This window comes from Podarcis pityusensis (assembly GCF_964106645.2).
Source record: "Podarcis pityusensis genome assembly, chromosome: 2".
NCBI classification, from domain to species: domain Eukaryota; kingdom Metazoa; phylum Chordata; class Lepidosauria; order Squamata; family Lacertidae; genus Podarcis; species Podarcis pityusensis.
In genome coordinates this window covers 63214048-63238429 of record NC_138029.1, presented here as the reverse complement: position 1 = coordinate 63238429, position 24382 = coordinate 63214048, and the positions used below count along the sequence as shown (strand labels likewise).

General features: G+C 43.5%; 1 long non-coding RNA gene and 1 pseudogene across 4 annotated transcripts; one reads left to right on the top strand and one right to left on the bottom strand.

Moving 5' to 3' along the window:
* LOC308469218 (neuropeptide Y receptor type 2 pseudogene) lies at positions 1-16145 on the bottom strand (annotated as a pseudogene). 3 transcript variants are annotated; one of them, XR_013991587.1, is made up of 2 exons: positions 15837-16145; positions 1-2025 (listed from the first exon to the last, which is right to left on the bottom strand). The product of XR_013991587.1 is annotated as a neuropeptide Y receptor type 2 pseudogene (transcript). The 3 variants fall into 3 exon arrangements; XR_013991588.1 differs by lacking the exon at positions 15837-16145 and adding an exon at positions 8580-8767; XR_013991589.1 differs by lacking the exon at positions 15837-16145 and adding an exon at positions 4148-4833.
* Positions 15182-23452, top strand: LOC308469258. The gene is made up of 3 exons (XR_013982061.1): positions 15182-15308; positions 22719-22776; positions 23160-23452. It is a non-coding gene; the product is annotated as an uncharacterized lncRNA (long non-coding RNA).
* The last annotated feature ends 930 nt before the right edge of the window (positions 23453-24382 follow it).

The window sequence follows — 24382 nt, the reverse complement described above, 5'->3', positions numbered from 1 at the left end:
GGTCATGAATTGTTTAGTCTTTAAAACTGGAAATAATAATATGACTTTGGCATGAGAAATTCAAAAGAACAGGAGGACATGTCATTTAAAAGAATATACAGTGCATTTAATATATAATAGCATACTGTCCTGTAGTTTGCAGTACTGGAGGCAGATACTTTCATTCCCACTGGATGCGTAAAGCCAGCCTTTCCCAACCTGGTGCTCTCCAGATGTTTGAGACCACAGCTCCCATCTGACCCAGACAGCATGTCAATTGGCCATGCTGGTATCTGAAGAAGTGTGCATGCACACGAAAGCTCATACCAATAACAAACTTAGTTGGTCTCCAAGGTGCTACTGGAAGGAATTTTTATTTTATTTTGCTTCGGCGATGGCAGACCAACACGGCTACCTACCTGTAACTAGAGCCAACTCTATGGGAGTTGCAGTACAAAATGCCAGGAGGGCATTAGGTTGGGGAAGGCTGCCTAAAACAACCAGTCCTATTCGCCGTTTCTCTCCTCTCTCAGATTTTGGTAGAACTGAACTGAAAGCATTCTGTGAACAACATATTTGTGCTGCTTATGCAAGAAGCAACTCAGAACTCAAAGCAAGGTTAAGTTAACTTGCTTCATGAGACAAAATAGACAGTGCATGAGGTTCTTTGTTTGGACAGATAGACAATGTGCTCCCATGTGGGCTATGACAAGTAACACTATTTTGGCAATATGACACATTATGAGTTTTAGAAAAGGCATCAGTCCTAGGTAGATGCCATCAAGGTTCCTGCCCCTTTGTGGAGGCACAGCTACTTGTGGTCCTAAACTGGTGTGGGCAGCTGCCCATTGAGTGTCGAGTGCTTGATGCTGTCATTCAAGGTGGTGGCTCGGAAAGTGTAAGACCGCCCTCTGACCGAGCCCTCCGTATAGAGCCTCTCCGGCTTGTTCTGGCAACGGAAGAACATGAGGAATCCATTGCGGTAGTTCTTGTTCATCCAGCCATAGAGCAGAGGATTAGCAAAAGTGGAGCACATGGCCACCACGTGGAACACGCTGTAAAGAAGTTTATAGTCATGGAAGATGAGCACCAGGTCAAGGTCAACGGCAAGTTGGAAAACATGGAAGGGGAGCCAAGAGACTGCAAACACCACTACTACCATGACCAGCATCTTTGTGGTCTTTCTCCTCCGGCAGTGGCTGTCACTCCTAGCAGTGGGACTGATGTGGCTTTTCAGCTTGAACCATATTCTGATGTAGGCATAGCAGATGATGGAAAGAGGGAGGACATATTGCAAGAGGAGCATGGATAAGCTGTATATGGTGGCGTCCCTGCTTTCAGAAGGCCATTTCTCAGAGCAGACGGCAATTCTGAGATTGATGGATGGGATTTCTTCGTACCTGTACTCTCGGAAGATGGCCAGTGGACTGGCTAGGACGGCGGCAACCAGCCACGTGAAAGCAATGATGGTGAAGCTGACCTTCCTGGATATCCTGCTATCCAAATGGAAAACAATGCATCTGTACCTGTCCAGAGCAATCACGGTTAAGGTGAGAGTAGACACATGGACACTTAAAGCTTGAGCGTAGGAGACCAGGTGACAAAGCACAGCCCCGAACTTCCACTCATCCAACAGAGTGTAGGCCAAGGTGAAGGGCAAGCAGAGCGTGTCCACCATCAAGTCTGCCAGAGCCAGGTTAGCTATGAAGAAGTTGGTTACAGTCCTCATGGTTCTGTATCTCACAATCATGTAGACTACTAAGGAGTTGCCAATGAATCCCAGAAGAATGATTAGGGAGTAGGCAGCTATCAATATGATCTGGACTCCCAGGATCTTGGTACTGTCCATCATAACATTACTGGATCCTTCAAGCCCCTGGCTAGGGGTGGCAAAGCCCTTTGCATGCCAGCTGAACGGCAGTTGTTTATCCAAGTTATGCTCTTCCAGGATGATAGTGCTGTTGGCTTGATCAAGCAGCCCCATTCCTATTTATTGGCTTATTTTCGCTTCTGGGCTAATGATTTATGTAAAGTTTGCAACTCCACCTGTGAACATGGAAACAAGAACACACAAAAAGGATATTTTAGATAGGAGGGAGGGGAAACCCTAGATATTTCAGGTTTCAACAGCATTTCCAATAGAGCATTTCAAATTAGGCTCCATCCCTAAAGTCCTACCAACACTCTTTCAATTAAAATTCATTGCCCATAGTTTCCATACAACGTTTTCATGGCTGTTCTTTGACTCAGTTGGATGCCCCATCTCCCATTTTTATCCACATGATAAAATTAATGCTGACCAAAGATCTAAGAGGCTGGTCTCAATTGAATTATTTGCATTAAAAATGTATTTACTTCAAAAAAATTATTTGTCTGAAATTGAATGGGCTGAAAAGACCCTTTCAAATGTCATGCTGATGTAATCAGATAAACCAAATCTTCTATTTAGCTGCTGCTAACAACAGGCAGCCCTTGGCCTGCAATCTGCCTCCGTGGTCTCTGGTGACATGGGCTCTGCTTGTCAGAATAATTAAATCTGAGAGAAGGATGGGGAAGGAATACAAATAAATATATAAATCAATAAAGTACTGGGAAGGTAATAGAATCTGTGGTAGTTTGCCCATGATGGTGACATAAAGTTGCAGTTCCACACACACTTACCTGGGTGAAATAACACAGTGGGAAGCAAAGTCTGAGTCACATGGGGTCATGTAGCATCCTTAGGCACCCACTGGGTCCAGAACCCTGGCTGGGCTGAGCACCACCACTTAGCCTGGCCCTTTGACTGGCAGTCCAATCCACTGGTTGCTCATCAGCTGCATGCTGGAGCTGTGTGTTCAATTTCCCACAGTGCCCCTGAAGTAGCATTGCTTTGGGACACTGTGGGAAATTTAAATGGCTGCTCCCAGTAGGGATCTGGGAGCTGCCATTTAAATTTACCACACCACCTTGTAGAGATGCTTTGTTGGGGGAACTGGGCTGGGGGATTACAAAGTTGTTTCATCAGAGTGCTGCAGCCACCAGGTCATGTAGTTGAGGGCCCCCTCAAAGGTGGAGCTGGCTGTGTTTTGAATACACATACAGTCATCCCTCGGGTTGAATACGCTTTGGGTTGAGCACGTTCGAGTTCCGCTCCGCGGCAACCCGGAAGTAATGGAGCGCGTTACTTCCGGGTTTCACAGCTTGCGCATGTGCAGACGCTCAAAATGATGTCACACACATGCACAGAAGCAGCGAAAAGCAAAGCGCGCATGCGCAGACATGCCGTCGCTAGTTACGTTTGCTTCTAGATGCGAACGGGGCTCTGGAACGGATCCCATTCGTATCTAGAGGTACCACAGTATTTAGGATTGGGCTGTCAAATGGAAAGCCTGGAGGACTTTCTGGAACCGTAAATTTTTCCCATTGTAGTATACATTTTTTTGTGTTTTTATTTTCATCATCTGAATCTGTGAATTACTGGTAGTAACTTTATCAGTCATTGCCAAACAAGATATGTGTGGATCTCCCAGCATTTGATTTTTTGTTTATTTGTTTTTTTAAAGAAAAAATGAAGAGGGACAGTGTACCCAATTTCCCTGATTTAAATCATCCTATCATTCTGCCAAAGTAGCCATGGATAGGAAGAAAGACTGCTGCACTCTGGGATACAATTGGACTCATGAAGCTAGCATAACTTGACGGTAGGTTGTGATAAGAAATCAAGTGAGTTACATGCACGAGTGAGCAAGCTCCAAGATGCAGATTTGAACAAGATAATGTTTCTTTCCTAGAGCTAGACACAGCTTCTAATTTACAACTTCCATTAAGCTTCATCTCAAATGAATATCTCCCCAATGCGCCTTGAGTTTCCAGATGCTAATTATCTCATCATCCAGCACACCTAGCTGCTTATCACTCCCCTTTGGAACATTTCAAACATTTGCTCTGACCATTCCATTTTAGCCTGAAGAAAGGTTATGTGAACCTGAAAATGTGATTATTGTGTTTTTGCATTTGTTCCTAAGCAACCTGCATTCATTCTCTCAAAAGAAACGTTTATACATTTCACATCCTACACTCCTCAACAATTGGATCATGAAGACTTAGTGAAATCAGTGAGGCAACTTGCAAACAACTAGTTTAAAGCTAGTGGAACTGAGTAATTTGGACCACAAATATCATTGACCTGGTTGTTGCTGGAGCATCTATTTTCACCATGTGGCTGTTGCGTTTTTCCGTGAAATGCATGCAGTGGTTCCTTAAACAAACGGGTGGGGAGAGAGAATGGCTGACCAGATGGTGATAAAGGCTGAAGTTATGTCACAATTCATAATAAATGTCCCTTTGTCCATTTATCACTTGGTAGAACAAAGTTCATAATCCCTCTTGGGAGCAGCTGCAGGAATTCATGTTGCTTGGCTGCTAAACTCTGCTGTATGGGAAGAGAGGAAGAGAGGAAGGGGCCTGGTTTAGATTGGTCTGAGCTCCTTCCTCACTTAAATATTATTGGCTCACAGAGACGAACACCAATGGGTTGATCTGGGATGGTGACTTTTGTAGTAGATTCTCTATGAAACACAAATTAATATCCCTCTGTACAGTTGTAAGGATAAAGACTGTCAGTTCAACTTCACTGCTGCCCAGAAACACTCTTATGGCTCAAGCCTCCCTTGTGCTGTAGGGGTCATATTGACCCAAACTTTTCAGCAAGAATGAACAATAACTCACGACACAACTCAAAAGCTGGTGACATATGGGATTAAGGTTGGGCATTGTGTTTCAAAGGCTCCCACACTGTCCTGTGTATTTAACCCTCATGGCCACAGATTTGTGTGTTAACATGTGCTAAGTTTCACTGTTGGTATGGCTTGTTTTTCTTGCCATTTCCCACCCTGCACCCCCACATACTGGACATTTGCAAGCTTGAGGGAAATGGGTATTAATTGCATGATGAGATATATAAGATGATGGCTGAGTTCACTTCTGATTTTAGCAGATTACTCTTGTAGCAACTGCCTATAGGCATTGCAGAAAAGCCTAGTGGTCATATTTAGCCAGAGCTGTCTAGGATAACATCTAAAAGTTATCATGAAATAGACTCACCACCACACTGACCGTTAAAAGTATTGCCTACAGACACCAAGCTATGTTCAGTACTGTGGCTGCAGTTCTAGCCCAAGTTAAGCACATTTATATTTTATTGATAAAGTGATCTTCGGATGAAGGGTGGTATATAAACTCCGTAATCCAGCCCAATCCAGCTCTAGTCATGCATTCATTAGTGGCTTGTGCTTGGGGTAGCACATCACTGCTCCACATCAAAAGGAGCATCTGACTGAGGGCTGACCCAAGACAATTTGTTGCTTGATATGAAGTGGCAAATGGCACCCCATTCTCCACCCCCACCCCCAAGGTCAATGTGCATAATGTCCAAAGCCAGCCAAGTCATTTTGACACCTGAGGCAAAAAAACAACAACAAACCCAACAAGCACATTTTCCCCACCATGGCAATAAAAATTCAACAACGACAAATTAAATGACTAAAATTATCCTTCTCTTTCTGACTAGTTCAGTTGGATTCAGATGAGCAATGTAGCTGCAGATATTCATCCACATCAGCCACCCTGATTTAGATTGGTCTGAGCTTCTTCCCCGCCTTATATATTATTGGCTCACAGATCTCTCTTGATGGTTCCAAGGATAAACACTGAAGTATACACACAAGCTGAAGCAACACAGGATGTCCTAACATGCGTGAGCATGCGATAGTTTGTCTATAAGACCCTTTTATCCAGTAAAATATATTGAGACCATGCAAAAATAAATTAATAAATTGTGCGGGTTTTTCCCATGTGTGTCCATGATACCATTCCCTTTACTGCTGTATTTGGCTTGACTGTCCCATTGACTTCCACATGCTGATAGCCATGGATAGCTCACTTGGTTAGAGCGTAGTGCTGATAATGCCAAGGTTGCAGGTTTGATCCCCATATGGGACAGCTGCATATTCCTGCATTGCAGGGGGTTGTGCTAGATGATCTGCAGGATCCTTTTCAACTCTACAATTCTATGATACTGTGAATCTGATAATTACACTTGATTTCCTCATCTCCTTTGCAAGTAGGCTGAAATGGACAAAGGCTGCACAGCAAATTATGCTTGCTCAGTTGTCTTCTTCATATTTTTCCCACTTCAAACAATTAGCTGCAGAGTAACCATTATTGCAGTTTCTAAAAGTTAACAATTAGAGAACAGTCAGAGGTACAATTATTGTTCGGACCATTTTGGATTATTTGTTTTAAGTGTCTTAATGGGTTTTTTAAAAAATAGGCTAACATTTCAGAATTAATTAATGCATTTCAGAAATGAAGCAAAGTAATAAGTGTGATAAAAAATAATTTGCAATGCTTCTAGACTAGTTAATATCATGCGGTGGATTTCACCCAAACAGAAATCACGTTTGCTGAAAACATGCTGAAATTTTAAGCTGTAGCCAGGCAGGCTCCTCGAGTATATGGAGAAACTGCTGGTGTTTCGTAAGAATCAAGCAACAGCTAAGCAGTCTTGCTGACTGACACAGGGAGAATAATTTATTTGTGACATGATATAGTTGTAAAAGCTCTAAGAGACTATTAAACTATTTGGTGGCAAACATTTTGGGTACTTTCATGTGTCTTCTTTCCCATAGAAGCAATAACTAGCAAGGGTCATGGCCACACAGTTAAGGTGATACTAGGACAAGTTAAGCTAATGCAGTGAATATACAAAGCAGGGTTTCATAAACTGTGAGCAAGGGATCACCAGTGAGCCTCAACCCTCTTTCAGGTTGGCCTCAGTGTTGCAGCCTGCCCAGTGCTTCCTTGCTTCTTCATCCCACCCATGATTCCAGCATCAGCAGCTTCCCACATGTGCAGTACAGAGGCACTCATGGGAGTGGGAGCTGACTAGAGAGTGAGACTGAAGCGCATGAAGTTGGAGGGAGGAAAGAAAGAGAAGGAAAGAGATTCGGAATGGGCAGAGTTGCTGGCCAAGTGGGAGGGAAGGAGGAGAAAAACAGGAAGGAGGCAGAAGGGATGCTCAGGCAGAGGAAGAGGGAAAGAAGCAGCAAGTGTTTAGTGGTGTGCTGCTGCTGCATCTTCTGCCCCCTTCCGTCTCACGCACACACATGTACACTTGCTCGCTTACTCGCTTTCCCACAGCCCAGCTTCTTAGCTAGGAAGCCTCCCCTCACTGCCTTCAAAATGGTTCTCAGAAAAACAACCAGCCATTAGGCAGTGGTGCTGGGAAGTGGGCAACTGGTGTGTGCGCATGTGCTTGCATGTGTCATGTGCTAGGGCAGAGGAAAAGAAGGTGAGACTGAATGAATAAGACCAGGAGAGGGAGAGGTTTGAGTTGGGTGGGAAGAGAGAGTCTCCCTTCTCTGAGGTGAAAGGGCCCTCAGGAAGAGATAACAGAGAGAAGCTGTTATGGGAGGAATAAGAGTGCATAACAGGAGCAGAGAAGAGGGATCAGAGAATGTAGACCTTATTCCTTCTTCTCCCCACAAACTGAGGGGGAAGAGAAGGGTAAATGACAGAGATGAATAAAATACTTTGAAAGGCATGAGTATGGGAGGAAAAATATAAAATAACAAGCTTTCTCCACATGGGAGCCTCTGGGTCAACAAATTCTGCTGAGTCATGATACCTCCAGAACCAACTGGAGGAAAGGTAAACTATGGAACTCCCTGTCACAAAGAAATCGCTGTGGCACATTTTGAAGAGGAATTAGCAGTGCTTTTTTTCTTTAAAAAATGTTTAGGGGTACTCGCATTTTCCTACTCATATTGAAATACTGCCCCTCAATGAGGCCAAACTTAGATTCACAAAATGTTTAGGGTTATGCATACCCCTGCGCCCCCCCCCCAAAAAAGCACTGGGAATTAGATATCAATTAAAAGCTATGTCAGCAATTGCTACACACTTCTGCCATCATTTTGTGACAGAACTGGAACCAGGAGATCTCTCAAACTATACATTTGCCTTGGCAGGCAATTTACTGATTTCCTGGACCCAGAAACCCCTCCCCCACCCACTTTGGTCTTTCAAATTGTAGTGGTGCCCTGTGTGAGGCAAAAATTTGTTGCCCCGCCACTTCTTGCCTTCTGTTCTGTGTGTGCACTATGTCACAGTTGCGATGCCCTGCAGCTCTCCCCCTTGGTTCAACAGCCAGCACGGGAAAAACAATTGCGCTGCCCTACATCTGCCTCTGGGGGATGCGGGTGGCGCTGTGGGTAAAACCTCAGTGCCTAGGGCTTGCCGATCGCATGGTCGGCGGTTCGAATCCCCGCGGCGGGGTGAGCTCCCGTCTTCCGGTCCCAGCTCCTGCCCACCTAGCAGTTCGAAAGCACCCCTAAGTGCAAGTAGATAAATAGGTACCGCTTTATAGCGGGAAGGTAAACGGCGTTTCCGTGTGCAGCGCTGGTGCTGGCTCGCCAGCTGCCGCTTCGTCACGCTGGCCACGTGACCCAGAAGTGTCTCCAGACAGCGCTGGCTCCCGGCCTCTTGAGCGAGATGAGCGCGCAACCCTAGAGTCGGACACGACTGGCCCGTACGGACAGGGGTACCTTTACCTTTACCTTTACATCTGCCTCTGCCCACAGAGCTTCCATCCTGCAAGTTGTCTGATTCAGTTTATTACCCCTCATCCAGCCCAATGCTGTATGCAGACACCAGTCCAGGGCCTTTTCAGCCATTCCTGATTTAGAAAATACAGAGAATTAAAGTTGGGTATCATGAGCAAACACCTTGCTCCAAAACTCCTAATGGCTGCTCCCAATTGCTTCATGTAGATGTTAAATAGCTTCAGAGACAAGATAGTGCCCTGTGGCACCACATAACCAGGGGGCCAAGGAGCACTCATCCAATGCTACCTTCTGGAACCTGTCCCGGCGGTAAGACCAGAGCCACTGCAGAACAGTGTCCCTTAAACCCATCTCCTGTAGAGTATCCAATAGGATACCATGCTCAATAGTATCAAAAGCCCATGAAAAACCTAGTAAGAGCAATAGGGTTGAAGTCCCCCTGTTCCTCTCCCAGTAGAGGTCATCCATCTAGGCAGATTCAGTCCCAAGCTCAGTTTTAATCTGGTTATGTGTACACAGCCTGTATTTGGACTGGATTAGTTCAGACTGCAAGTTGTGGGCATGCATGATAATGTTCCTCCATGCAGCAAAGAATATTAGAATGTCTAGCCAGCATCTCTAGAGGGATTTAAAAAGAAATAGAGGAACGTGAGCCCCCATGATTCAGAAACGTTATACTAGAAATAAGTTGATTGTTACATAAATAAGTAGACCTTTTAATGGGACGGAATAAGATTCCAACATGATAGACTTTTAGGAAGCAATGGATTTAATTAAAACCAGGAAAGTACTTTAGAGGTCAACTAAAGTTGAGTAAGATCTCATAATATGTTTTGATGATATAGGCTGGAGAATCAGGCTAAGGTACTCCGTAAGGTTAGAGGGAAACAGCTTAGAAGCCATTATGCTAATATCTAAGTTCAGACAACAAAGTCAAAGGACTTGAATTGCTGATATTGTGACTACTATACAACTGAAATGTGATAACATTAGTGGACATGCACTTCTAGGGTAGATGCCATCTATGAAAGGTGGAGCTTGGATTATCTGAACAGTTGCAAAACTACAAGGTTTATTAAACACTAACAGCACCCTGATGTAGAATTGATCTGCCCTAGTAATATGATCCTAAAAGTTCTCGATCTCCCTTTGGGGTGTGATTGGTGGAATAATGATCTACTGGTATCTGCATGGGATCAGAAATTACTCTAGTGCTGGATCAACCCTTCCTCTGCCATCAGAGGTAGCAGACTTTCTGGTAATTTTCTCGTGAATAAGTATAAGTAAGTAAATATTTACTGTAAGTAAATATTTGTCCAGATCTTAGGTTGACTCTTGATTCAGGCCTTCAGAGCAGATTTTTTTAAAATGAGAGCTGTTGTTCTGAAGGCAACAGGTTAGGGCACTGATAACTTGCAGGAGAGGATTGCAGTCCCTTCTTAGCAAGGCTTTCTCCTTATAATTTCCTGAGCCTCTAACCTCATGACATGGCATGCTGTGCAATAACTGAAAGCCTCCTGCTAATGCTCCAGATTTGATCTGTCACTGCCTTAATTATCCTGCCCTACTGAAGATATGGAATCTATGTCACAATACAATTTTCGGTGTTAGTGGTGCCACAGGGCTCTGCTGAGTTTTGTGGGGGGGGGGGGGTTGCCACAACACACTGTAGCTTTAATTGCTTACCACAGGATTTCTGGGTTGTGCTTGTATTTCTCCATTTCTGCTTGCTTTGACTCTGAATTTATTTCTAGCACTGGAACCATCCTTTAACCAGAATTGGGGTCTGTGTGTGTGTGTGTGTGTGTGTGTGTGTGTGTGTGTGTGTAAGCAATTAAGAAGTTAGTGTTTTGTCACCAGATTCATATTTGTATGAAAACATGGTTGGTATACTCTCCACCTTTGATATTGTTAAATGGGCATAACAAGTGATACAGCTGAATATTAATTATTCTAGGTTTAAAAATTATCAAGAGAAGGTAAATATCGTTCTTTCTGTGTGATCAATGTTTGGTAAGTAGTATTAAAGGGGGCATTTTTGGCAACCTTTTCAGGCTTTTGTCATTCTCTTTTGATCCAATATACCAAATTTGTTAATTTGGACATTAATTCTACATCTCAGAGCTTTCTGGACCCCTGCCCTATGTACACACCATATATTTAAAGCACATTCCCCCCTAAAAGAACTGCAATTTGTTATAGTTGCCCTACTCTGTAGATGACAAATTGTGGGCTTTACCCGAATGTGTTACCTGGAATAATACTTGGAAGTTAGCAGTAGCTTAGTGACAGAAGGCATGTATAAACAAGGCAAAGGGGAAGAGATAACCAAAAACACACTCTGTAGAAACAGAGCACTTTAATTAAAAAATTCCTCCCAAGAGCAGTGAGTTTTGATTGCCTCCAGCGAATGGAATGGGAGAAGCATATAGACTAGAAGAAAACAACATCAAGAGGAGAGGACCCTTTACAATCACAAGTTATCATTAGTGAAAAGCTGGAAATAAGGGTGTATGAACCGCCCCAGCCGTCTTTCGCTGTTTCATATCTAATTATCAAGAGATGGAAGCCATTTCCATCACCAGCTTTGGGCATGAAAACGTACAAAGAGACATTACATTTCCTTCCAACTCAGGGTAATTTCTCCAATTGTTGTCCTGCTCTCCGTGTAATAGTGTTTATCTACCTTTGCCTTTTTATAGTAATAAAAGAGGAGCCTTAAATTGCTGCTAAATCCCCATCTTTGTGTGTCAAATTAAACATTCACAACTTCCCTTTACCTCCATGCTCTCCCAGTTATCACTTTGGCTCCTTTTCCTCTGGCAATTAATTTCCTTTTCTTATCACAACTTTCATTATTACTCCTGCAGTTATTATACACCAGTTGTTTCACCCTTCCCTCAGGTTGCTGGTAAGGGGTACCTTTAAAATAGCAAACATGCCTTGTAGAGGATGGGGGAATGCTGAGAATAATATATACGGTATTTCTAAAGGACAACTAGCTAACTTTTTGCACCTGGGAGGAGTGCAGTGCTATTTACCTCACATCCTGGAAGCAGTAGAAATACTGTATACTGGTGGATGGGGCAGGCAGAAATGGAAGCATACCAATGACCATTAGGTCCCAGCAAGAAGAAGAAAATGTGATTAGCATTGCAATCCTATGCAAGTCTACTCAGATCAGCAGTAAGCCCCAGCAAGCTTACTCGCAGGTAACATTTCATAGGATTGTTTCCAAGCAGACCAATTCTAGCAAGGGGCTGGGAGGCATAGAACAGTGAATTCATTGCCACATCCACAGCCCTCCAGCTCCTGCTCACCAGGGTGGAAGCTTGGGATGCTGGTAAAGCAGAAATGAACTGGCTTTGGATCCTACAGATCCATCACCAGCCCTGTTCTGCTCTGCTCTCACCCCCAGCTAATACAGTCAAGAACACTGCTGGTGGTATCTTCCCAGCTGCCCTTGCTTTCAGTAGGGAGGCTCTCCACTACAGTTGACCCCCATCCACTGGAGGAGAGATGCAGCCACCTCACTCCCTCCAGAAATGCTGAGCAAGGGCTTAGGAGTCAGTTAAGAATGCCTTTGTTCCTAGTCTTCACTTCCTTTGTCCCTCAGACTTTCCAGGCGGTTGGAGGGGCTGCATAGCACGTACTCTGATAACACATGGCTGCACTCCTATGTATACTTACTTGGCAGAAAATCTCATTGGATTCAAGAGCATTTGCTTCTGGATAGGATTGCACTGTAAGGCTGTAATACTGCATTTTTATTCATATGTATGTATGGGGAAGAAATGGAGGCAGTGAGAGATTTTACTTTCTTGGGCTCCATGATCACTGCAGATGGTGACAGCAGCCTCGAAATTAAAAGATGCCTGCTTCTTGGGAGAAACGCAATGACAAACCTAGACAGCATCTTAAAAAGTAGAGACATCACCTTGCCAACAAAGGTCCGTATAGTAAAAGCTATGGTTTTCCCAGTCGTGATGTATGGAAGTGAGAGCTGGACCATAAAGAAGGCTGATCGCCGAAGAATTGATGCTTTTGAATTATGGTGCTGGAGGGGACTCTTGAGAGTCCCATGGACTGCAAGAAGAACAAACCTATCCATTCTTAAGGAAATCAGCCCTGAGTGCTCACTGGAAGGACAGATCCTGAAGCTGAGGCTCCAATACTTTGGCCACCTCATGAGAAGAGAAGACTCCCTGGAAAAGACCCTGATGTTGGGAAAGATGGAGGGCACAAGGAGAAGGGGACGACAGAGGACGAGATGGTTGGATAGTGTTCTCGAAACTACCAGCATGAGTCTGACCAAACTACTGGAGGCAGTGGAAGACAGGAGTGCCTGGTGTGCTCTGGTCCATGGGGTCATGAAGAGTCGGACACGACTAAACGACTAAACAACAACATGTATGTATGTATGTATGTATGTATGTATGTATGTATGTTGTGAATCATTCACCTTTCTGCAAAATTACTAGGGACTGACTGAGACTTACTTCTGACCACAGAAGCTGAGGGTGCATTATGAAAGTACCTCTCACATAGTATCACTGGGTCACTCTTCAGCGATATTCAGAGCACAGCTGCTCTCTCTGTACAGTCTTACAGCATCTGGAATTCCTCAAAAGCACTTAGGAACTTAGCGGAATGTCTGTGTCTGCCAGGACCTCAAGAGAAAACAGCCAGGGAGGTGAAATGATGAAGCCTAATTAAGTGATTTGTCCCAGGTGGCTCAGAAATCCAGTGGCAGAATACAGCTTTTAAGGGAGCTGCCTTGTTTTGTTTTGTTTTGTTTTGTTTTGATGTATCTGACACCTGCGAGCCACATGGGAATCTGGAACTACGCCAGTACCAGCACTGAATGATCCCTACTTGTCCAAACAGCAGATCAAGGGATTTGTGAGATCAGGCAGCACAGTTCAAATGAGGGATTTAGATAGCAGCCCTATAACAACTTGCACAACTTTGAACCTCATGTCTGCATGGTACGGCTTTGTGTACATTGCTTTGTACTAAATCACTCACTGCAAAGGTATCATCTGATCGCTGCCTGACAACTTTTAGTCAGTTCTTTGTCATTTTTTTTTTAATCGGGCAGGCAGCTAAAGCCACATTCCCAAAGGAAAGGTGAGAGATGGGGGTGCTCTGAAGACTCTGTGAAAAGATCCAGACAACACAGCCAGGAGGGGGCAGCCACCAACACTCTCCGTTCAGCTGTGTTGTTTTCTTGATGATTGCAACAACAATGTTTTACATTTAGCGTGAGACAGCACTCTGCTTTTTCCAAATCGGTGCTGTTTCGTCATGTCAAGCATCTGGCTCAGGGGATCAACAGAAACAGCTGTTCCTTGTTCGGTGTGATGCTTCTTTCAGACAGCGGAAAGTGAGGGGCAAAGGGAAAGTACGGAGGATTCACAAAACTGCAAGTTAAAATGGAACGCCCCAAAGCACCACAGAGCACAATCTTCAGCCCACTCCTCAAGGACCCCCTCCATGCTCAGTAAGCCAAAGGCCCCGTGCTAAAAACCCAAACAAATCTTCACACTTCTGGACTACAAATCCAGCAAAACAAAGAGCTATGTCCGACACCATATTCATGACGTCTGTCATAGCCTCGTTCTGTTGAACCAACCCAACCCAGATATTTCCATCTGAGCAAGCTTTTTCTTCTCATGGGCATCAAATGCTTGTGAAATGCATTTGAAGATGACACCAGATATTCTTAAACATTTCATTTCATGGAAATTCAGCTCAACAGGATTCACTCCTTAGGACAAGTGCAAGAAAAACAGCTGTTTTCTGGTGGCACTTAGAGTAAATTGCAAAGCTGTCGGGGGGGGGACAGGATGGGCAGCAAATGAATTGTGCTTAGGTTAGGTTATGCATCTGGTATTCCCATTGTAAGGAACACTTGTAGGGGTTCGCTTTTTTAAAAACCTATGCCCGCACTGCTCCTCAAGCATGAGTTTCCCGTGCAGTTGGACTAGTGAAATACTTTCTTTGCCAGGAATAAGTCAACAGTTATGCCTACGGATGTGATCTGCCATGCACTTTGCAAAGGGAGGACAAGTATGGTGTGGAGGAAGGAAACAGAGAGCAAGAAAGCACAGCTGGAAGTCTGTACTGTATATCCCAACAGGGAGATGGGTGGTTTTGTGGGATCAATGCTCCTCATGCATGCAAGTTTGTTTTTTGCTGTGTTCACATGACATCGTTGGCATCAAAATGCCAACCCAAGTTTTTCTACCATTGAACCTGAATTTTCCCTTTCTGAAGGAAATCCAGTAAGTTGTGTTTTTTAAAACTACCTGTTGCCAATGACTTTCTTGTGATATCTCAATGGCCTATTTGCGATATCTGGAAGCACCTGGAGTCTCTTGAAAAGTCACTCCCTCTCTGTTGCATTTAACTGCTACACAGAAGTTGTTACAGGCTACAGAATGCTCAAGAACTGGCCCGTTCTTTTAATTCTATGTGTAGGATGCAGCCCAGAAGCAGGCTGAATGTAGCTGGCAAAAGAGAATGTCAAGGTGCACCAGCAAGAACCTTGTCCCTCAGTCTGTAAATCCAGCATCTGCAGATAAAGGAGAGTGCTTATAACTAGTCAGTGACCAGAAGAATCAGACTTCAAAAGCTTCCTGGGAAGGTGAATGAGACCAGAACCCTCCAACATCGCTGTGCTGTGCTCTGGAGATAGGAATAAGTCCTATATGCTGACCAGTAAGTGACCCACCTTTTGCACATCTTTCTCCATCTCATCCAACAAACATTTGGAAACTTGCAGCACGTGCCTCTGTACCACCACCTGAAGCTTAGCAACAGACAATATTCCTTTCAGAGAAACAAAGGTGACAAGGTGACACTGCATGAACGATCACTCCCCATTGTCTCAGTTCGTGGGTTTTGCAAATTTGTGTAGCGGTGGTTAAAAAACCCCCTGCAAAACATGTTCAACTAGAGACGAAAGAATTAAGGGTATATGGCTCCACAGTGAAGCTATGCTTCCATGTTCCCACCTTCAACTCTCTTAAAAACTATTGTCTGTCTTCAAACTAAAATTAGCTTTCCAAGAATGCTGTTTTATAAGTAATGGCAGGGGCTGATAAAACATGCTAATTCTCAGCTGTACAGTAAGAGACAAACACTTCTCTCCCACCAACAAAATAAGACGCACAGAAAATGAAAAAGCATGCCTACCCCAGTTCTAATTGTCCTTCCTGGACGATGAATAAAAGGAAAGCCACTTACCTGAAGTTACTGTTTCATTGCTGCGACGAACCAAGCTCCTTGCTTCTGTCTTTGCACTCTTCTTTCCACTTTGTGAAATCTCGTGGTGGCCGAGACAAAAACACTTTCTCAAAGTAATTACTTTCAGAAAGCAGCCTTCCTCCCCCTGCCCAATTACAAAGGAGCCCTTTCCCCAAGAACCTGCTTCATTCTTGACAAAGGGAGAGGTGATGAGGGAGGCTTTGACTTCTGAACATGACTGGCAATCCCTATCCCTTAAAGCTGGATGCTCCGTGATGCTGAAAGAGAGGGGGAGTGTGCTTAACCAACGGCAAAGCACAGGGAGAGAGGGAGGGAGAGAGAGAGAGCCAGCGGTTGCTGCTGCTGCTGCTCAGGGATTGCTCAGCCCCCACTGGGCTTCTTACTGAGCTAAAACATCCTATGACAGTGACCAAACTGGATTCTCTGGCAATGAAATATAGGTTACAGATATTTCTGTAGAGCACCATCCATATGGCATTCAGAAATCAGTGCTAGGTTTGCCCCTGCTACTGAGCAGCTTGATAGCCCTCGGCAAGACCTCCTTTTCTTTGTGCCATTATCCATGCCTTCTCATTACGTGATAAATATTTTGAAATACAGATGAGGTATTATCCTTTCCTAGCTGTTGTATATCTGCAGTAACTCACTTAGGTCTGCTTGCATATTAGCATATCATAGCAAAACATGCCATTTTGGTTATGTACAAGGTTTCCTACAGTATGTGATGTGCTTGCATCTGGCAGCATTATTCAAATAACTTGTTTATTTATTTGATTATTGCATTTCTAATGGCAAAGCCTCGTGATTTCATTTGGAGGGGATGACCTTTTGATTGCTATAATAAACCAATATATACTTACTCAGAGGAACTCCCATTGAACTCATACAGTTTACTTTCAGGTACACATGCATAGGATTGGGCAGCAATCACAATACCAGAAATAAGTGCATGGAATGCAGAGTATCATGCAAACCTTTTATTTATTTATTTTTAAGAAAAGCAATGTGGACCAGGCCGAGTTCCATAGGTCCTTAGTACATCTAAGAACATGAATCTCACCTTTAAGAACTGTACTGGTATACACACATACCCTGTCCTTACCATTTTCAGAGTTAGGGTACTTCCACAGTTTATTGTGGGTTCACACATGCATGTTTTTCACAGCATCTACGCATTGCCATCCTCATCAAAATGCCATCCCATATCTCCCCTACCCCAATTTAATCCTGATTTACTGTTTCCATGTTTTGTTTTGTGTTTTACTTATTAGACTTTCTGCAGAAAAGGTAAATCCAGATTAAATGGAAAAATAATATGGGGTGGCATTTTGGTGAGGACAACATTGTGTATGAGGCAGCCCCATTATTGGAAAATTGGTAAACGTTTGGAGGAATTGTGGCAGCACACTTGATAACAAAAGGAATGATGTGCTGATGAATTGGATAATATAAATAAGTATCCTAAAATGGATACCAAGTTTCACCACATGTGAAATTTCAAAACTAACCAGAAGCTCCTGCCAGAGCAAATGATTCAAGGAATTCTGAAGCAAAAGGGGGGGGGGGGAGAGAGAGAGAGAAAAGAAGATGTTTTGATAAGGATATCAAAATTTCTCAAGGGGGTTGTGTGCACTCCTAACCCTGGTGCATGATTTACATGTAAATATATATTTCATGGCAACCGCATTGATTCTCAATTGTTCTGTTATTAGGTAGAAAGCAATATAAATAAAGAAAAAAGCAGAAGTTCACCCAAGATTGAAAGCCAGCATAGCAACCAACCACAGATCTTTAGAAAGAGTAGTCTTTCGGATAACAGCTATGCAGCTGAGCTTCCTGCCGGCAGGGCCTGCAGAGATACAAGTGCCCAGTCTCTTCAGCTTGAAATCTAGGAACAAAAGAGGCTGCCTTATAGTCAGACCAATGAGCCATCTAGCTCAGTATTGTCTAAACTGATTGCAGTAGCAGCAACATTCAGCAGGGCAGCGCAGCCAGGGCGGCACTGCACACCTGGCTTCCCAATGCCGAGTGTTACTGCTGCTTACTGAGAGCAGGGAAAAGCAAGGAGCTCAGCAGTGTGAGCACAGCAGCACTGAGCCCTTCACATCTTGCCCAGTGCTGCAGTTACGTATAAGCTAAACAAGCTATAGCTTAGGGCCCCACTCTCTTGGGGGACCCAAAAAAATTTAAAGGAAAAAAACCCTGGATGTACATTTCCAAAATATAAGATAAAAAACAAATAAAATAAAACCTACATACAGCAACAGTGTTTTGTGTTGTGTAGGCTCTAACAACAACAACAACAACAACAACTTTTATTGTTCAGGCTCAGGGCAGCTAACATCAAATATAAGCATTGATATAAAATCAAACAATAATTAAACCACCTCTTAAAAACAAACCAGGATAGAATTAAAATCTGAATTAGATGGCTTTCCGCAGGATTTGGGTTGGGAACAGTAAATACTCATCAGGCCCAACTGTGTACACTGATCTTATATGGGCCTGTGAGAATGCTGCGAGGCGAGGCCCCTTTCGTACTAGTTCTTATACAAAAAGGGCTGAGCCCTGACCAAAGACCTGGCGGAACAACACCGTCTTGCAGGCCCTGTGGAAAGATGTCAAATCCTGCAGGGCCCTGATCTCTTGTGGCAGAGCGTTCCACCAGGCCTTGGCCCTGGTTGAGGCCAGCTCATTTCTATATACAGTGGTACCTTGGTTTTCAAAATTAATCCATTCCGGAAGTCTATAACAGTGACAATTTGTTGTTGACAAAGGACAGCTGGACAAATAAAGGGCCTCAGTAGCTTAGGGCCTCATTAAACCTAAATCCGGCCCTGGTCTTGCCCTGTCTCTCCCCCAGTATGTGGCAGTGATTGGGAAGTGAGGTGTGCAGTGCTGTCCTGCCTGCACTGTCCCACCAACTACTGCTGACTGACTGACAGCAGCTCTTTAGGACTTTGGACAGGAATCTTTGCTGGCCCTGCCTGGAGACATAGTGAAGATACAGCCCTTCCCCAGCCTAGTATTGAGAGGATAAATATCAGTGCTATTTTTCTAGAAAAAGAGGTGCCAGAACTCACCATGAACGCCTTGTTCTCTTATAATGCTGTTGTTCTCTTATCATGGCAAGGGCGCCCACCAAGAACTGAGTTCTGGTGAGTTCCAGCTGAAAAAAGCCCTGATAAATATGCAACGTAGAACCCAAGAATGAAGAGCTTTCATCTGCTTTCAAGAAACATGAGCCAATATAGCTTCAAGATGCACTCAGGTGCATCTCAAGCTGCAAGCCCTTGCCAAAGAGGCAAAGCTAGGCATAACAAGCGTCTGGCTCCAAGAAGATCGTTGTTGGAAACCTGGCAAGGGGTTCTTTGTCGGGAGAGGAGCCAGATGGTGCAACAGACAAAGGAAAGCAGCAAACATGTTCAAAATGCAATTATCCTTCCCTTTAGCACATTAGCATCTCTTTTCAAGTCACCTGCGGCCTCCAGCCATTCAGTAAATGAGCATATGCAGCAAATATAAGCGTAACCATACTTGTTAATTTACAAGGCAAGCATTACTCAGAAGTCTCTGATGAGTGCTTTAACAACAAATGGGACCATATGTACCCCTAATAAAGATCGCCTAGAGATTGCCCAAGTCTGTGATGCTCTGTAGGAATAGCCAGGAGCAAGGAGTGAATATGTCACAGCAGACTTCCAAGCACCCTAACCATATGCTCTGTCAGACCCAAGCAGCCGTACCTTCCATCTGGCAACAGCTAGACTATGCAGTACAGAATCGGCGTTCTGTCTCCATCCACCTGGCAGGCTGCTTGGATATTGTAAGCATTGTGCAGAAGATAACTGAATGTCAGTCTTTGGCCCCTTGAGAGAAGGCATTTGAGCATGAGTGCTCAGTTGAGGTAATCTAAAGACAATGAAGTTTAATGATCCAAAGTTTAATGGTCCGACAAGGTTGTGTGAGAAAACAAATATACACAGGTCTTTTCACCATCAGGTCTGCCACATACCATTTAGCAGCCATTCAAATGTGTGCCTGAAGAACTCGCCTCTAGAAAGCTGGTCGTGCGTCCCCCACCGTATTGCAGATAGTAGATATGCTACATAGGAGAGGCGTAGGAAGCGGGCAGCCTCTCTGAAGGCTCCGAACTTTGCCAGATACATTTGGAGGGGGGAAGGCAACAACTCTGTACCAGGAAAAAGCACACATAGCATTCCATCCTGATGTTGGGAGGAACTAAAAATAATTCAGGCATTTTAAAGCAAATTTGCATACATTACTTAATTTGGATACTTTAGTTTGACGGCAAGATTTTGATTTCGGAAGATTTTGTAAATTGCTCTCTACAGTAATAAATGGTGCAGAGAAGAAGTGAAACACTGAGGCTGCAATCTGTTATTCTCACTTGCGAGGGAGTAAGCCCCACTGAGCTCAATAGGACTTCCTTCTGAGGAGGAATGTATATAATTACATGCCTTTATTCTATTCTATTTTCTATTCTGTTCTATTCTATTCTATTTATTTAATTTACTGCATTAAATCCCACCTTTTTGTCCAATATGCTCAAGGTGGCATGCATTCAACCCCACAACAACCTTGTGAGGTAGGTTAGGTTGAGAGGCAGTGACTGGCCCAGAGTCACCCAGTGAGCTTCATGGGATACAGGATTTGAACTCTGGGCTCCCAGGTCCAAGTCTGGTACTCTAACCACTGCACCATACTATGCTGTAAAGTGTTTTTTTAACAAACAAACAAACAAACAAACAAACAAACAAACAATTGAACCCTACTGGAATTTTGTACATATGCCTGAGAATCTGATGAAGTGTGTGTAATTTGTGGATCCTGAGGTTGACTACATCAATAGGATCAGATTCTGGCCTGGCATGGTATTCAGCCTCCTCAGAATCCAAATTCTGGTTTTGAAGAAACGAGTTCCCAGTCTTTGTGGCCACAGGAAAAGGCTGAGAATGTTGGGCCATGTCCAGCCAAAACTCAAAAGGAGAGCAGAAATTCCAGCATAGGATTCCAGTAAATAGCTTTCCCTACCTACACTTATCCTTCATTTCCTCATCTTTCCCTTTTCCTATTGCCTCAGTGCATTCAGTGTCCTTGGAAATTAAAATCATTAGGAGCAGAATAAATTATACATAGTAAGTAAAGTACAGTGAATATTGCTTAATTTCTGTATTATTTTATTTTGATCAATGAGCACAGTTTTGGGGTTCTTCATGAGAAGTGAAGGGTTTTATGCAAAGTAGCTGTTCAACTCAAGTAACAGATTTACCCTTGTGTGACTGGGTTTACCCATCCTCATTTTCCTCTCTCACCCCCTCAAAATCTGCTCCAAATGCAAAGTACTTGTAAGTAACCGAAAGGAGAAGGAACCTGCAAGTTTCTTTTCCAAATTTGACATGCTGATTGCAACTTGCATCACTTCACATATTTATTTAGGCGCAGAGTCCTAAAATTGAATAATAGGTTTGCCTTCTGCTCATTTCAGTGACAAAAAAATTATCCATACCCAAAGCCATTTGTTGGACTTATTCCCCCTTAATTGGAATGACATTTCTTCATTCAGTCACAAGAGCAGTCTGGGGTAGGGAGAATTAAGCAAGAAGGACTCTTATTAATTTGGGGAATGTGGCGGCGGTGGTGCAATACAGAATCTTGACAGCTTGGATGCCAGCAATATTAATGCAGAAACTTCTGCCAGACTACATATGTCCTTTAAATCAATCCCTTCTCTTCTCCCACAGCTAAATCGGGTCCCAGTGGAGGGTTTATCAACCAAAGATTAGATACTGGGGGGAGGGGGGCTAATCCTGAATTTTCTGGCCAATAAACAAGTCATATTTTGTTGCAGACTCCGAGTTGCTTAATCAGAGGGGAAGTCTGAGTTTCCACCTCTCCCACAGCTACACAGGGTCAAGGGGCCTGGGATATTGAGAAATCACCATGGAGCACTGATGGAACACAGAAGCCATTCCTGGTCACAGCTTTGGCCCATCCAAAAAAGGCTGCAAAGAAGGGGACAGTGAGAAGCTTCTCAACAGTGTTGAACCAACGACCTTGTTGTTTTATGTGCACAAGGCCATAGACCATTACACCAGCAAATGAAATAGATGAAGAATAAAAACAAAACCTTATCACCGAGGAGCACTTCTCATTATTGCTGGAGGATAATAAACCTGGTCAAGCTTAATTTCCTCTTGATCTGCGTAATATAGAAATCCGCTGCAAGCCGCGCCACAGGTCATAAACCTTTGCCAACGCATTGATTTGCCATTGTGGTGCTCAACACTGCTGTGATTGTAGGTTACAGATAATTATCCTGACCTGGATTTCTTTTAGAAATCTCTGTACAGCCTTGAGTCAAATGATGGTATGGGAGGATGGGGGGAGGGATGAATGGGCAGGTGTAATTGAAGACATTCTAACTGTGTGCCAAGCACTCTGTATGGGCATATCTACATGGATGTCACCTAATTCTGCAACACCAAACATACTGGAGCTCTCTGTAATATACAGTGGTACCTTGGGTTAAGAACTTAATTTGTTCTGGAGGTCTATTCTTAACCTGAAACTGTTCTTAACCTGAAGCACCACTTTAGCTAATGGGACCTCCTGCTGCCGCTGTGCCGCCGCTGCATGATTTCTGTTCTCATCCTGAAGCAAAGTTCTTAACCCGAGGTAATATTTCTGGGTTAGCGGAGTCTGTAACATGAAGCATATGTAACCCGAGGTACCACTGTATGTTAGCTGTGTTTCAGTTTGCATATTGTTTCAGAAGGTCTGAATTAGATGGATTTGGCTTTAAATGCATATTGAATTGCATTTCTCTTCTATCCCCAGTTGTGGCACCCCAATACCAGCTTGCCTGGCACCGAGTTTGATGTCTTTTCAGCACCAGGTGATTTTTATTCTTTTATTATTATTTTTGCCCAGCACTCTGTGAACTAGTGAGTTCTTAAATCTGGTGGTTTTTATAGTTTTAAGCTGAGGCTGTTGTGGTACTATCGCTGTTATCAATTTTAGACCAATCTTATTGTTATGTGTTTAACTAGCAAAAACCACCCTGGAAATTGTTTGATTGAAGACCTGGGTAGTAACTTTCATCATCAATAATTACACTGGGAAGAGAATTAAAGGCAAGTTTTCCATTAAGAAATCTTTCCCCCATAATTCAAGCATTGACCAGACCATTCACCTCTCAGAAAAGCTCTACTAGATGACATTCCAAAATGTAATCACATCTACTGCTGCAGAAATAGTGACCATTCTTCTTTGTTTCAGCTTTCCAAGGGTGCAGCCAGCACTGAAAACCCAAATTTGGCCAGAGAACAGAAAGCAAGCAAATATGGGCACCGAAAAAACTGCCTGCAGGCCTCTGAAAAACTGTTGTCTGACTCAGTATAAAATCTAAATTCATATTTCACCTGGTTATTATCACTTTTCCACCAAACATTCCATCTTGTGGAGAAATCGTGTCCCACAAAGTCTTGCTTTAGAAGGGGATGAGGGAGCCCAGGATTCCTAAGCCATGTAGCAAGTCATTCTGATGGATAATACCTTTCTTCAACCCCACATCCCTAAACCTGGCACAATGGTGTCTGTCTCTCTCTCTCTCTCTCTCTCTCTCTCTCTCTCTCTGTGTGTGTGTGTGTGTTAATATATATATCTTCCCCACCACCACCATGTGATTCTTTGGAATGAAAATGCAGTCTAAAAGCACAATCAATCAATCATTCAGACTAACCAAATGTTTCTGCAATGACGCTGTCTACAGATCTTTGCTTCCTTACTTCACTGTGGGGTCGGGATGCATACAAGCATCTTTAATCTTCTTTGTACTGTAAAGTAATTATGATTGAATTTCTGTTCCTTCAACATCATGCTGAGAGCACCAGTCACATCCTGTGCTTTTAATTAGTTATATGAACCCCAGGAAAGTCTGTACTGTGAGAAAGCCAGCCAGCTAGCTATAGCTTTCCTCCATGATCAATTAGGGAATGATTTGTAATAAATATCCTTACTTCTAACAGGTCTGGAAAGCAACTTACGGGCTGGTGCAGATGGGCTCAAGGCCTAGCTGCATCATAAAGCTTATTGCCACTCCTTCTCTTACCTCTCCTCACCACAACTCTCTTAATTCTGCAGAATTCTGACACTGATATAAGCCCTTCAGCACAGAATGTGCTCTTATCAGCATTCTTGTCATAAATCAAGCCTGGTATCCTGTTGTCTCTAAATGCAGTCAATACTAGGAGTTAATGCAAAATGCTATAGAGTCTTGCTCTAACTTAGAGACAGGGTTATAGCCAACTAAATCAGTGTGTGCCTGGAAGTGCAATGGAACTTCCCTTCCCTTTCCTCCCCCTGGGCACAGTCAAAGAGAGATTCTGAAAGCTACAATAATATAATTCCCTATTTATCTTCCTGTATACAGTATATCATACAGTATCAACAAAAAAATCTACTGAAGATGTACTTAAGGCCTGCAAGCATTTGGAAGTTCT